Source organism: Perna viridis, chromosome 6 (genome assembly GCF_037379345.1).
Source record: "Perna viridis isolate PV_CMFRI_1.1 ecotype Kerala chromosome 6, ASM3737934v1, whole genome shotgun sequence".
In the NCBI taxonomy this organism is placed as follows: domain Eukaryota; kingdom Metazoa; phylum Mollusca; class Bivalvia; order Mytilida; family Mytilidae; genus Perna; species Perna viridis.
The window spans coordinates 2,351,742-2,367,789 of record NC_142450.1 but is presented as its reverse complement, the minus strand read 5'-3'; positions in this window follow the sequence as shown (position 1 = coordinate 2,367,789).

Sequence of the window (16,048 nt, the reverse complement as noted above, 5' to 3'; positions counted from 1 at the left end):
TGATTAGTTTGTAAAATGATGGAAAGTAGATGTCACAAATCTTCCTCCGGCTAATTAACTTTATCATGTTTTTCTGGAATATATCAACCTCTGAATTCTAGCAGCTATTCAAATGTTATAATTCTCTGAAACTGATGATTTTGTTCCTGCATATCCTGGTTTTCTAACCAGTTTACTAAAATTGTAATTATTATTATTTTCTTTTATTATTATTCCTAAATTAAGCAGGCCATTGACAGTTATATAAACATCGTTATTATTTCAGTCATTGATCATTAATTACGAGTACATTTTATAGTGCGAAATTTTCCTTTGATTCAATTTTTTACATACATTTGGTGTGTCGACGAACTAAGCTTTGTAAAACGAATATAAAAAGAACCTATTCTATTGAAGTAAGAAGCAAAAAATAACTACTTGTAATGCAACGTCTAAATGAAGTCTAAACTCTCTTTTAATGCTTTAATTAAGTTTGGGTAATAAACAATAATAATAATAAAACCTAAATAATAATCAAATTATATAAAACAAAATCAGACACAAATGGGAATAGCAGTATATAAACATAAGGTCCTGAGCTTTTATTTATCAAAATCCGATTGAAATCTGTACTTTTATTTACCTTTTCATACATGTTAATTGTATCATAAGAGGGCTTACTAACTCAGAAAAATATCATGCAAAGGTTAAACAAAAACGAAGTCAAGGATTATGCATCATTACGCATCATATTTGAAATACAATCTCTCCAAATAAACAATGAATAAACCCAATAAACCGTCTAATCAAGGGAACCAAGATTCTAGCGGGAATCAAAAGAATGTAGTCCAGGGACAAAGATCAGTCATAAAAAAAAACAAACACAAAAAAAGAACATAAAATAACAAAAATAATTCATAGGAAGTAACATTAGTAAATGAGTAACCCGGACTCCACTAAAAACTGGGAGAATGGACCAGATGCACCGGTAGGGTAAGCGACCTCTGATTTTCTAGGAACAACCGCCGATTTACTCATAAAAAGTCAAGTTTGGGGTAGACGATAGAGGAAAGGAAAACTATGACACGTTGAATAAATCAGTTTTCATGGTACATATGGATACACCATAACGATCCATGAGTTCATAATGACGACCATAAAACTTTTGTAGTGATGACTTCAACTTTCTAGTAACCTAATTCTGTTCCAGAAGTCTAATTGTACGAAGTCTAAGTCGATACAAAAAATCTGCAAAATTGCGGCAAACTCTGGCATGACGAATTGTGATATGAAAGCTCCATACGCAGGTGTTGAACGGATTTCTTTTCCCCAATGGTAGTAAAAGGAGAGATATGGGCAAAAACACACCAAATGCACCATCGTATAATCATTCTAAAAATAGTAAATACAGTCAAACCCTGGTGGCTAATTCTATATTTCCGGATATTTTTGTAGCCAGTCCGAAATCGACTTTAACGTTAGAAATTGTTTACTTCCTATGAAGTTTTGTTACTTCGTGGATTTTTTTTTTTATTTGCTTTCGGATGATTATGTTGACTTATGGACATTAACAATGCTGCGTTTGCCTTTAAAAACTTTCAGAGTTCGAGTTCCTTGGTCAATAATTTGTCTTCATCTGATTTTCTTTGATGCTTTTGTCATACTGTTTTCGGAACATTCTCAAACTTCAATCAGTATTTATGCTAAGATCAAAACTACCTAATTAATGATGACTTAAATATCATCTGCAATTAACTAAAATGACAATGATTAATGATAGAGTTTCAGTTTTTCACACCGTTCATTACCCAAATAGACAAAATGGCTGACGAGATCGAGTTAGTGAGGGTTATTTACTAAGATTTAGTACCGAACGGACTAGTCAGTTCGAGTTTTCGAGAAATCCAATTAAGATTATTTAAATTTATTGTATAGGAGAACATCTTTGAATTGTGTTCGAGAATTCTGAGTGTTCGAGCCATCCGAGTTCGAGCGAGTGAAGTTCGACTATACTTACGAGTAAATAATTAAAATGTTCGGAGTAGTATATAATTCTCCAAACAATGGAATACATTTTTCAATCGTATTGACAACTAATCAGATCCTATATGTTAGTGATGAAGATACCTGATGACTTGATAAAAATTATGCATTTTGCTATAATTGAAAAGTATGGATCTCTACCACAAACATCTGCTAAGGCACAGACCAGTTTCTTCTCCAAGGGGGTGGGATTTTATGTATTGTGAGTAATGAGTTATGAGTTGTAAGTATTGTGAGTAAGAGCAAAGACCATACATAAAAAAACTACGTTGATACAACTACTGAACAACAAAATAGTTCTTTGCCAGAACTATGCAGATCTTTCAATTACATGATGCGACCATTTCAATGATCTTTTTCAGACGCAAATTAAAAGATTTCGAATTGATGCTTCAGAAATGGGGTTAGTTGAGTTTCTTGAAAGCACAGTCATAATAGTTTATAAGTTAATAAAATAGAAAAAAAATAAACACTTAATTTTATTGAATTTTAATGAATGTCCAGATACAAACATGAATTCGTAATGGAAAAACACGTTTTCTTCTGCGGGACGGTGTTAAATACATAGACAAAATAACAGTTAGAAATATATCACGACAATCGCAGTTTAAACAACTTCATGTAGCTTTATCGAATTATTACAATTCTATATTGTGCCAAAAATCACGTCATTGTTAACACGATTTCTTCTCATATAAATAGAACCTGTGAATCGTGTTGTTTTCCATTTCAAAGTGGAAAGGATACAAGCAGGTAAGATTCGGGGTAGTCATATGGAGAACACTAACTTTTTTTCATTTAAGGAATGTTTCTATTTTTTTTAACAGGTTGTACGAAATAGTCATGTTTGCGACAGATTACACTCATAAACCTACGTCACAAAAATCTGAGAATATTCTTAACTTCCATGGAAACTCTAATCAAAGTCTTTCTAATTAATGTCGTCACAAAGACAATTTTTCAGGTTTTGTGGCGCTTAGGTCTGTTAATTGATTATAACCTGGTCAAAAATTAGAAACATTCCTTTCAATTTATTTTCTAATGGATGACAGTCTAAATTTCAATAACTAATTTGTAATCAAAACGTTATTTTGTTATTACCGATCGACGTTGAAACGGTTTAGTACCAAACCAGGGTATAAAAAATAATCTGGTTTGCTCAAAGAGAATCAACCAATCAAAAAGCTTGTTACTAATCAAATTAAGTTATTCAATTTTAGAAAAAAAACGGTAATCAAAATATGTTAATTTCGAAACTGTTTTTCCTGGAGTCATCGATCCAACCACCTAAGTCAATGTTGATTTCATTAAATAGGTGGCAATGAGTATTTCATTCATTTCTCTTTGAAGTACATAATAGTTTAATGTGATTGAATTTATATTTAATCGAACGATAGTGTTAAAAAATGGTTACTCTTTCTACAAGTTCATTTTTCATCCTAGTATTCATAAAAAGGTATGCTACATTTGTGCCAGGCTTTGAAGCAAAAGACTGTTCTTAACTTCCATGGTAGCAGAAATAAGTATAAGATTTGTTTGTTTGTTTATTTGTTTGCTTGTTTTTTGTTTGTTTGTTTGTTTTTTTTTGTTTTTTTTTTTTGGGGGGGGGGTTTAGCAGGGACCGGGTCTTTAAAGGTGTAAAAAAAAATAACAGGAATAAGTTTTTTTTTCTTATTACATTATACAAAAATATCTTCCCTAAGAAAATCATTCGAATTGCATTTTTGGAAAACATGAAGAATTGCTGTTTTATTTACTAAAATTAAGTGTCAATATCTGTATCTGCAGTGGGTGAAACTTGGTATGAAAAAACCACCATTTTGATAGTTTAATTTGACTATTTTCACCATCAGAATCAAGTAAAAAGATAATATTTACCATACCATTTTGGCCAATTGAATAATACTTTCATTGAAATGAACGGACAATGAACATTTCAAGAGCAGATAATTCTGACAAAAACCGTATTTTGCTAAGATTTTATTGAAAAATTTCTAAGCAAATGCAATGATGCGGAGATCAAAGAGTAATCAAGGGAACCAAGGTGCTAGAGTAATCAAAAGAATGTTATCCAAGGACAAAGACCAGACATGGAAAACAAACATACACAACAAAGAACATCAACTGCTTTTCTAGAAACACCCGCCGAGTTGCTCATAAAAGTCAAGTCCGGGGTAGACGATAGAGGAAATGAAAACTATGACACGTTGAACAATCAGTCTTCATGGTTTAGATGGATACATCGTAACAATGAGTTCATGATGACGCCCATAAAACTTCTAGTAGTGATGACTTCAATCTTGTTGCAACCTAACCCTGTTCCAGAAGCTTACTTGTTAGAAGTCTAGAGCGATACGAAAAGTCTGCTAATAAAGTTCTTTTCAAATAGAGAAAGTATCCTTGAGTGATATTACATTGTCAGATCGGTGGTGTTTTGAAATGCATGTTTCTGATTTTTCCCATTTTTCCTGATTCTTACAAACACACAGTTAAAACTCATCGTGTTGATATGGTATACTCCACATTTGAGATAACTCTATGTACAAAAGTGATTTTACATTTTTATGTAACAGATTAGAAAGAGTTCGAACATATATTACAATGGAAGGAATTACCTATTATTATATAGCTATCAGTGATTTACCGAATGTTCAAAGTCTAAAAAATATCGATAATTCACATTGAAATAAATTCTCGCACATTCTCCCGCCAAAACTTCACTACACGAATATCAATCCGCCTTTTCACCAAATTTAAAATTTATATTGAAAATAGTAATGAATAATGGAGGTAATCAATATCATAAATCGGATAATCAATTGGTTATCGTGAATAACCAAAATATGATCACTCGTGCCAAGAGCGCATAAAAATTTAACTCGTGTGCAGAACAAGTTCCGCACACTCGTTAAATCTAGGCGTTCTCCGGTACTCGTGATCATATTTTGGACATTTACTCTTTCAAATTAATTATCCTATAATTGATAACCTCTTGAATTAATAAAGTGTGGTGTTTCTGACTAGACTATGATGTGTACAAATTCAATGATCCGATATGTTTCACTCTCTTTTTCAGAATCACAAAATGAGTTTGACGGACACAATAAAGCAGAATATAAATAAAATCCAGGGTTTGATTGGTGCAGGAGACAACTTCATTCAAGATATCTTGTCAGCGTTAGTTTATAATCCAAAAAATTCCAACCCACACATTATCCAAATTTACTATTTGTACATTCAGCCTTTTATTTTACTCTGTTTTCTATTTCTGCAGATAAAAGTAATACACCTACTATGGAACACACGTTTTGTACAAGATTTTGGACTCCTGACTTTGTTTACGTCACTGGAAATATTTTCCTTCTTGGTTCAGAATATATTTTTTATCGCTTCTTTCACAAGTTCAAAAGATTACATAATGTTTGAATGGTGCTACGCTTTTAAAATCGCAACTTCTTCTGTTCCACAGTTTATCATGGCCATTACTCAGTGGCTTAGAATTGGCCAGTCAGTGCAGAGATTCATAATTGTGTACAAACCTATTACCTTCAAAACCATTCTCAACAAGACAACAGTGACAGTTTACTTGGTTGTAATATTATTATCAGCTTTAGGTATAGGGGCGGCAAATTTTCTTAACGCTGTTCAATTCGTCAAGGTTTACGTTAAAGACAGGGATACAAACGAAATCGTTGAAGCGTGTAGAGAGGTACCAGTTACAAATTCCGTAGCATACATACTTACTAATGTATTCAGTGATGTTTTTATTTTTGTGTTGCCTTTCGTTGTCATGACAGCAACTTGCGTTTGGACGATTATTCTTCTGAGACGTCAGTTACTATTCCGGAGGAAACTCAAAAGACGTATCACAGGGAATGACTCCCCAATTGATGACTTGGTCAAAATAACGATAATTTTGACGATCGTGTTTGCCCTTACTTGCCTTCCAAGCACAGTAGCTTTTTCTGTGGAACGTTTCTATAAACCACCTCTGGAAATCTTGACAATCGTTTCCTTGGTCAATTCAATTCTGACACTTATTTCAATGATGACAGTATTTATTTGTCAATTATGGATGAAAGCATCATTTAGAAGAATAGTTGCTCGATTGTTTGCCGTTATTTCTTTTATAAAGTGCGCATGCAAAAACGACACTTCAATGCAGATTTAATTCAATGTTATATCTTTTTGTTGCCTTTCTTTACTGTACAACTTTTCGACAAATATATATTGTAACGCGTATATCGTGTTGTTTTTCTTAAGAAGATGAAAAGGGGTTGCACTTATTGTAACACCAGTAGGAAACAACGCAAAAAAAAGTTTTTAAGTAGAGTTTTTTTAAGAATCATGCAAAATCTGAAAACTGTGATACACCCCAAAAAGGCTACATATTTCTATTTTTGTAATTAAGTTGTTTTATGGGTCTATATTATGAAATATTTAATTATTCATTCAAGTCTGCCTGCTCTTAGAAGATAATCAACATTGAAAATCCAATAGATTCTATTGTATTTGAATGTCATTTACAGAGTTATCTCCCTTAATTTTGAAATCTACAGTGCATTCTATATAATTTTCATTTCCTAAGAATACGGGTTATATGAAAAACTAAATGTTCATTTCTGTTTACTATGGGAATTCAAACAAAATATCAAAAATAAAAACATGTAGGCTTTTAACCCATGAATCACATTTTGCATGATTCTTAGCTGAAGTGCTACTTAAAAAAAATACACAATGTACCAACAAAGAAAACCGCACCAAATAATATCAGAAACGGAATAAAATTAATTGGTAAGACCGTAACCTTTTTTGTTTGATTTTACACATTATTTTCGTTTGTTTTATGTTCTTCATTTGTTGTGTGTGTCTGTTTTCCGCAAGAATCTTGGTTCCATTGATTACCCTTGTTGAAGAAAAATGTTAATTTTGTGCAAAATTATCTTAAAAAATTGCAAAACTTTGAAGCCAAATATCATTTCTGGTTCTACCCTGGGACATCATACATTGTATATGCATATGTAGAATCTTTTTTTAATCCAATTTGAATATGTCAGATAACGTATGCACTGAAAACAGTATCATGATAATGCATTAAAGATATCTGACTTTCGCCATCAACAAAAATGCCTTTTTAATTCTTAAAATTAGACAAGCTAAAACGGAAGAATTGTATTGACCTATATTACCCCTATTTAATACGCAATGTATATTCTTTTGCTCTGAAGCTGTGCTTAATAAAATCAATATAACATTTTACAGACGAATGATTTACTTCTAATGGACTGCTACATGCACACGTCCTCTCTAGTGATTAAGGTTTACTGATATATACATGTAGGAAAGACCGTGAGTGCTATGGCTTCTTTCACATTTCCAGATTAATGCGAGACATTTCCAACTTCACATTTCTCACTTCTAGGTTGACATTTGGAAGTTGGAAACACCATTCTGTGTAAGAATCAGGCTATGGGTGGCACATCATATTTCCCAATTTGGTCTTTTTTGCCACAAATATATTCAATACATCTAGAAAACAACCGAAAGGCTATTTAGATTTATCATGAAGCATCTGTGATGTAGATATTTTTTGGCTGCTTTTATACGAAAAAAGTGTGGGAAATCACCCCCCCCCCCCCAATTTTTCCATAAAACATTTCAACGACATTTGACCAATCAACATCTTCTTAAAAAGGCAAATTTTACAAACACTTTGATTACTAGTGGTTATCGGGTATAAATACTTGGTTAATGCAATAAAATCTCTGTGTTTTTCCCTTTATGTGCCAAACTTTATATACATTTTGCCTGATTCTTAGACGGAGACATACTTTACTAGGAACAGAACAAATAGCAATAAAAATGCTTACAGTGACTATGTTTTCTTTGAATGTTCAAAACCAAAGATATACATGTAAATGAAATATTATAGTGCATGAGCTCAGATAACTATGTGCCCCCTCCCTATATCACTCATCAGATCCATGCAGATTTTCATGTTACCTGATACCCACAATTTACGAATCAGTTTGTCGCCCACAAAAATATTGAAATATTCTTGTAATGTTTGCCATATGTATGCCTTGTGGAGGCAAAAATCCAAATACAACCATCTACTTTTGCAGGAAGAAGAAAATTCACATATATACAATGTAGGTGTTATCAGGCAGCCCAAAGTGTCGGCTTTATATTGGTATCACAACAATTGCGGCCATTGAGTTATACGCATTACATGTACATTTTTAAGCCTACTCCACCGAAAAAAAATGCTTAAACTGACATATTTTTTCCTGAAATGCTTCTTTAATATCTTTATTATTATTTAAGAATTATTTCAAGACATGTCATCGAATCAAGTTTTGTTCCTGTGGCTCACATTTCAGTGTCCCCAGATCTTGCGCCTGTTGACTCCAGTTCATTCCGATATAATTAAAGCACTTTTCCTGAACGAAAGAGAATGTGAAGATCGTCTGTTAAACAATACTGTAATCAAACTTCCGCATTTCTTCTGTCCACGGAAGCTTATTTTATTTTTTTACAGACAATATACATATATGTATGTATTTGATCGACTACGTTGTATATGAAACAAAACATAGAATTTTTGTCGGAGGAGTAATCAAAAGAATCAAGGTTCTAGCGGTAATATAAATGTAATCCAGGGACAAAGACCAGACATGAAAAAAGATATACACAACAAAGAACATAAAGTAACTGAAATAATACATACAAAGTGACAAAAGCAAATGAGCAACTTGGACTCCACTAAAAACTTGGAGCATGGACTAGGTGCACCGGTAGGGTAAGCATCCTCTGTTTTTTCTGGAAACAACCGAGTTGCTCATAAAAAGGTCAAGTCCGGGATAGACGAAAGACTAAAGGTAAACTATGACACGTTGAATAAATCAGTTTTCATGGCGCAGAAGGATACACCGTAACGATCAACAGTATACATAAGTTATATTGTATATTTTTAGCTTACATGTATTTGCCTCGTCTACTACACAACGAGTGTGCATTGTAGATAAATGATGAATTGCCAAATTAGATCTCTTCCTCGTGATAAATACACGGTCTATTCCAAGTCCACATGCGGAAATGCATGTTGTTTTCATATAATAGACTAGTATAAAACACAAGTTTAGCTTTTTTAAAGGGTTGCCCGTCTATTCTAGTATTCCAGTGAAAATCTTGTTCTTTTGTTTCTAAGCATTTTGCTTCCAAAATATTATTTTTTGTAATGTGAACTATTTGTAAACGATTATTCATACTGTTAGCTGTATGTGAAGGTTGTGTCATTTGATGCTTTAATGCGTTAATCTTTAAAGTGCAATTTCTGACATTTGATATGAGGTTTACCTTAAAGCTGGACATTTAAATCTTATCTTTTGCTCATCGATCGAGTTCGGTGAGCATTGTTAGAGGTATAATACCACTATTAAGGGGAAACCAAGCGCCTACACATACCAGAAAGTATTCCGTAAAAACACAATGTACTTTCTAGGATGTATTGTGTATATTTTTTTTAGATTTTGCCAGTATGTAGCCGGTATCATCTGAAAGCTTATCATGCCAGGTACACACTGAATACTACAGTTTTTGACTCTGGTGTAGAGAAAAAAAATTAGAGTCCTGATCTTTAGCCCATTGATTTGTCATATTTCCAAAACGAAAGCAGTATTTTTATCACCTGTCTACTTTCACTTCACCGTTCTTTCTTTTAAGCCATTAAAGGTACATGTATTGTGCAATTTTTATGAATTTTTAAAAGGTCCCCTTAATTTCTGATAAGACCTGTTAAAGTTTATTTTAACAAATCTTGAAAATTGCTTAATTCAACATAGAAAATAATGGGACTTCTAATAGGGATTTTACACCTAGATTCACTGTAAAAATCAAGCACTGGTTCTTTTTCTGATATCTAATTTTGTTTATTCTGCACTTAACTATACCAGAACAAGTTTATAACGCATGACAATATTCAACCGACCAAAACTGCAGTTACATGCCCACCAACTAGTTACTAACATAGAGCTTCCAATAATCGTCAGTGATGCGATCACCTGGTCACGCTGACTCTACAGTGTCAATGTGAATTTGATTTCCTGTCCTCAATTTTATACTCAAGTAAGAGCCTGAGCTATTGAACTATGGGTCGCAAAATTACAGAAAATATCATTTATTCTTTTCTCAAACCTATCAGTCAAATGTGCATAGCAAAATAATGAATGGTGAATAACGGTCTTTAAACTATTATTTTTGTTAATTTAAAAGGGGGGGTGAAATAACGCACAAATATGTTATTAGATGCACTTATATAAGTGAAATCAGGACTAGCGTGAAAGATCAGTCTATAAAGGTAATACTGCCATACGAATAATAATGTCTGTTCGACATGCATCCTACAAATTTATTGTATCGCTCGTTTTCCCCATATTATGAAGAAACACTTCAATAGTCTCAGGATAGCGTGCTCAGTTTTAGTCGATCGTTCTTATCCTGAACTGCATGAAATATTTGCCATACAAATATACAAAATGTAAATCAATACATTTATCAATAAAAACCATGTCTTCGTTGCGTAGTCCTAATCCAATCCAAAAAATAATTACACGTGAAAAAAATGGTGAGCAAATTATGCTTTCTAGAGGACCCTCCCTCCCTAATACCCAGAAACCAAATAAGAGGTGCATATTGGCATTATTTGCTTGAAAATTTGTAAAAGTTTCATTAGGTTCTATTCAATGGTTTCAGAAGTAATGGGGGAAAATGATGGACACAACCTTATCTACCGAGGACATATAGTCCATGCACTATACAAAAAAATGTATCAAGTCAGAAACCTCACAAAAGTCATACAGAATAAGTGGTGCAAATATGGTAAAGAATTTGTGAAAGTTTATAAGTTGATTTTAAAAGGTCTGTTCGACAAACGACTTTAATTGTGAAAGCCAAATTTATTGCCCAGCAATGCAAACTTGATTTCAAGGACTTTCATGCGTATGAAGTCTGGATGTAACATTTAGTAAAGGGCTATATTTCTGAACTTGGAATTATAGCTGCTTATTCGATAGTTTATTCTGGATATACTCTTTGATGTTTGTTTACAACCATACCAAAAATCAATTTTTAATTGTAATAAAAACAGATTTTGTAGTTGTTATTTATAATGTGACGACCGTAAACTTATTTTCCGCGGGAAAAGTTGTCAGGGTGATGAAACGTTAAGCCTTTTTTAAATGAATAAGTCAGAAGGAATTCCAAAGTATCGGAAGATCCCGAAAAGCAGACACCTGGTGGTCTCTTTTTTCGTTTCCTTCCCCAGTCCGAAAAAATGTAACCAAAAGAAAAAATGCCTGACCAAGAGTTTTACTGTTATCAAATGAAAAATTAGGGTCGTTGATATTTATCCAATCGCTGTATATAGGTTACAGACCACCAATTCAACCAATGAGCATTTGGAACGTACGCAAAAATAGTCCTACTCAGAAATTACCCCTGTTCCTCATAGTGCTGTGAAAAAAGTTCTCATCTTATTTAAAAAATTTAAACAGTTTCTGAAAGGAAAAACATTTCTGTACATTTTATAGGTGCATTTTGCTTCTTGTGATGTGAAGCCTAATCTCCATAATGATTTTTAAATATACCCCTATCTTGTGAAAACACTGGGATTTCCCATGCTATTTATAGACCCTTCACTTCCGGTGACCAGTACTGCACTGCAAGTCTGCTAACCCCACATGCCATTCTGAGGATTGTGAGCTGACATATGTAGAATCATGCTGATATATAGTCATCTGCAGGTTAAAGTTAAGGTAAAGTTCAGAGAAGCCATTGAATATTGTGAAATTAGCATAGAAGCCTATGGGAAGTGGAATTAGTGGTTTTTAGCCTATACCATTGCCGATTTCCGTTTTCCGTGACAGGTCAGAAGCGATGAAAGCTTGAAGTACATACTTTATTTATAAAAATAGTTTTTTTTAACCTCAGACACATGCGTGTACAAGAGGATGTAACGCAACACCGGGGTACGTTCTTACAGCCACTACATGTGTACATGTAGTGGTCTCTACAGTGAATGAAACCTTGGCACGCTAAAATCAAGGTCAAGATTCAATTCTCAGACAGTACAGGACTACAACAAGAAGCAGGCATTAAAATATAATATACAAGTGATGGCGATCTATCCCTGATATAAATAATATACATGCACATATCAGGAATAAAACTTTGAACTTGTGTATTAAAAAAAATAATATATGTATCTAGATTCAATCTCATTAATATAATTATAAGACTGAACATTCACTAATGTCATGGAGGTGTAACTACTTTCTGTTAAGATTACTTTCTTAGATTCCACGGGTTTTTCCTTTTCAAAAATACTTACAAAATAATGAGAGATGAAATCTCATTGGCTGATCAGAAAGGTCAACAAAACAGAAAGTAGAATGGGGCGTTGCATGATTGATTGATTGATAGGTTTGCAAAATGTAAATTTAGTGAGACTGATATCGATATTTTAGTAGCAAAATATTTCCTTTAGAGTCCTAGATAAACATGTGTTGACTGCTTGCCTGGTGTCTCGTGGAAGTGTGTCTTTATTATTTCATCATACGAATGTCGTCTGCTAATCACCATTTCCACGGTAGCCAATTCATATCTTAGATAAGTTTATATTTTTAAGTTTAGGGCATAAGCTAAGCAGTAATAGAATGATAAAACATGGTACTAATTATGGACATCTGTAATTTTCATACATGTATGAGCAGTATGATAACAAATAATATGCTTACTATTCACACCCCGATAAATCTGATACGAGTGAATGTAATAGGACTTCCTCATACCGGATCGAAATTAAAATGGTCCAATTTCACAGGTGATAATTGTTAATTCTCGGTAAATCGTGATGTAAAACTATTACTTTTGAAATAAACAAGTATAATATACAATTACAATCTAATTAGCATCATGTCTTTTTCGTGCATCGTGATTGATTGTTCACCGTGTACACACTTTTTACAACAGTGTGAATTCCTTGTAAACGTATTTGGTATTGACTCTATCGTACACAAGCATTGAGCTATTTTAAGGAGCGAGCGAAACAGTATTTTACTTTATACAAATTATTTTCGACATCATTTTCTAGAACAACAAGTTTAAAAGAAAGTATATTAACAGTAGTCCCTAATCACTTGACAACTCTGTCATATTGTCGAGTAGAAGCTGCAATTCAAGGAAATGGGGTCTTCAATAAGAAAAAAAGCTAAAATACTTCTATTGGCGAATTGTCGGATCATTCACTCATAAACCTGACCTAAACTTTTTATTTGTATTATGAGTGAAAGGTCTGATTTTTTTTTAATGAAGTATATATTTAGTCCTAAAGAAATACATAATTTATCCTAATAGATAGCATATTACCTCTCAAAAATAAAGGTTGATTTCACAAGAAGTCGAAAACGTAAAACAGATCGTACTTTCTGGCAGAAAAATAGAAAATACAGATAAAAAGTAATAAGTCGAATTGTCCAGTATTGATAAGCTGATTACGTCGGTAAACATTTGGCCATCCCTATCTAAGAAAAAGCTTTGATTCGATTTGTATTTAATCATCGAAGTAAGTTTATGTTTCCTGGAACGGTATTTACAATGTACCAATTATACAAAAATAAAGCTGCCATATACTGTTTTAAGCTCCCGATTTTAAATGCACAAACCGGATATTGATGCTTTTTCTGCCCATAAGTACAAAATGTATGAAGGACTCAGTTCATAATACAGCCATTTATGCTCCCGAAGAGATCGTATAAATCTCAACACAAGCTTTAATCTGAATTGTATAACTCGTCTGGTGATTTTTGTGGAACGATATTTTTGCAGTTTGGAGTCAAAAATGTATTGATATTTTTGTTTTGTTTTGTTTGTTGTTGTTTTTTTTCTTTTTTCCTTTCGTTTTGTTTTGTTAATATTTTTTGTTTTGTTTGTTTGTTTGTTTGTCTGTTTTTGTTTTTTTAAAGGGAAGGGATGTTTGTTTGTCTGTTTTTTTTTCTCGCTTAATCAAATGTTTGCTGTCAATAGCAGTACTTAAAAAGTCGCCATAAACATCGATGGAGTTTAGGTAAACATGATCTGAATTAATCATTTATTAATTCAATATTAATGATTTTCCTTTGTAATTGCGAAAGCTCGCAAATATCAGAAAACCACAAGAAAGCCACACAAACTTCTGTTAAACACTTACATATACATACAAATACTTTATTTGATTTTTTTTTCAAATTCATAAATTCATGGATCCGCCTATGATCTCAAACAAACACAACATAAAAATACTTCAATAAAACGTCAATTATCTCCTTGGAATACCTTAAGCTTTGATTTATATACGCAAAACGAGATCCACTTAAAGAATGCATGCATTTATTTAAAGCTAGCACAGAACATATTAAAGAATGACAATACCAACAAAACTACCATGATCATTAGAAAGAAATATGTCACTACAATTCCAGTGGGCTGGATTTAGAGTAGTAACGTCAAGTATTAAATAGACAAAATTAAAAATATTAGTTTGATATAGTGCAATACTCAGAAATGAGTTTTTTTTCGTAGGAATAAAGAAAACCTGAATTCTCTTCTCTTCTTTCTTTTTTTCTTTCTTTCTTTCGTCGAGACTGACTGCAATTGAATATAAATTATTGTTCTTAATTCAGTCGTCTCGTTGGCTGTCCTATTTCTTTTTTTAACTCTTTTTAGAATTGCAGAGTTTGTCCTTTCTGTCAAAGGAATTAATTTATGTAATCACGCAATAGATAAAATATGTGAAACCGATAAAAACCAAACAAACATCACATAAATACATGTAGGTAAGATGTACGTGTTGTTCAAATAACCACTGATCTTGTACTAGTTTTTTACGGTCTTGAATACTCTTACGGGTCTCTCAAGACAGCCGAAGAAAGTGACTGACCTTGACATGTGCATTTCCTTTTCTATATATTTGAACGAAATCCAGCAGTGTGAATTAAGAACAATATTCCAAACAAAAAGTTTAATTTTTCAGGTTTTTCATTGGTACACCACAGGACTGAACTTCAAACATTTTCTACGATTTTCTAGAAGTCGATATCATGCACAGCTTCCAAAATCCATTAGCGAATCATTTTATTGCGTGCTGATACAAATAAAGGCACTTTATAACGAAAGTATTGATTGGTCATGCAAAATTACAAGGAATATACCAGGATTTTAATATTACTTCGCAAACTCTACACATAACAAACACCAAGTCATGAATTTCTGGCCTCTGTTGTCTTGTTTCGTTTTCAGTTTTAATATACAAACAAAAAATTGATTTTTTATGTGACTTGAGTATTTCTTTATGTGACTTGAGTATTTAGGGGCAACTCTTTCGTTTTACCTGTCTATAATGATGTTTTGAGGCCAGCTCCAGTCTGCATTGTAGAATGAGGGTTAACTTTACTCGTTCAAATTGAAGATCAATGGGTGGCTTTGGGCTGACATTTTCCTCCCAGTTGGGGTTGATGTCTCTTCGACTTATACACCATACCTATTCTCGTTATACTCTATATGTTTGCACCACTTATGGTACCAGTATCGTATTGATATTCTTGAGCGGGTGTACGTCAAAACATGGAGGGTAATAAAATAGAGTTCCCTTTTTTTCTTTTTTTAACAGCTGCATTTAATTTTGAACTTGAATTTTGGCCATATTTAAAGATGTATCCAAGTAGAAAAAATGTGTGATTTTTATTTACAGATTCAAAGACAGGAAAGAGGAAGGATATCCAGTTGATAGGGAGTACTGCAGCACAACAACAACACCAAAGTGGAAGTAGCAAACATGTGCTTTTGACTTCAAGGTTTGAAGATTTTCCAGTCTTCGTGGACTGGTCTAGGTTTTTTAAGTTAAAATCAAATTTGAACATTTCCTGAAACATGCTTTATGTATGAAAGTTTATTTGAATCAACTTTTAAATTTTCAAAAAAAAATTTGAAA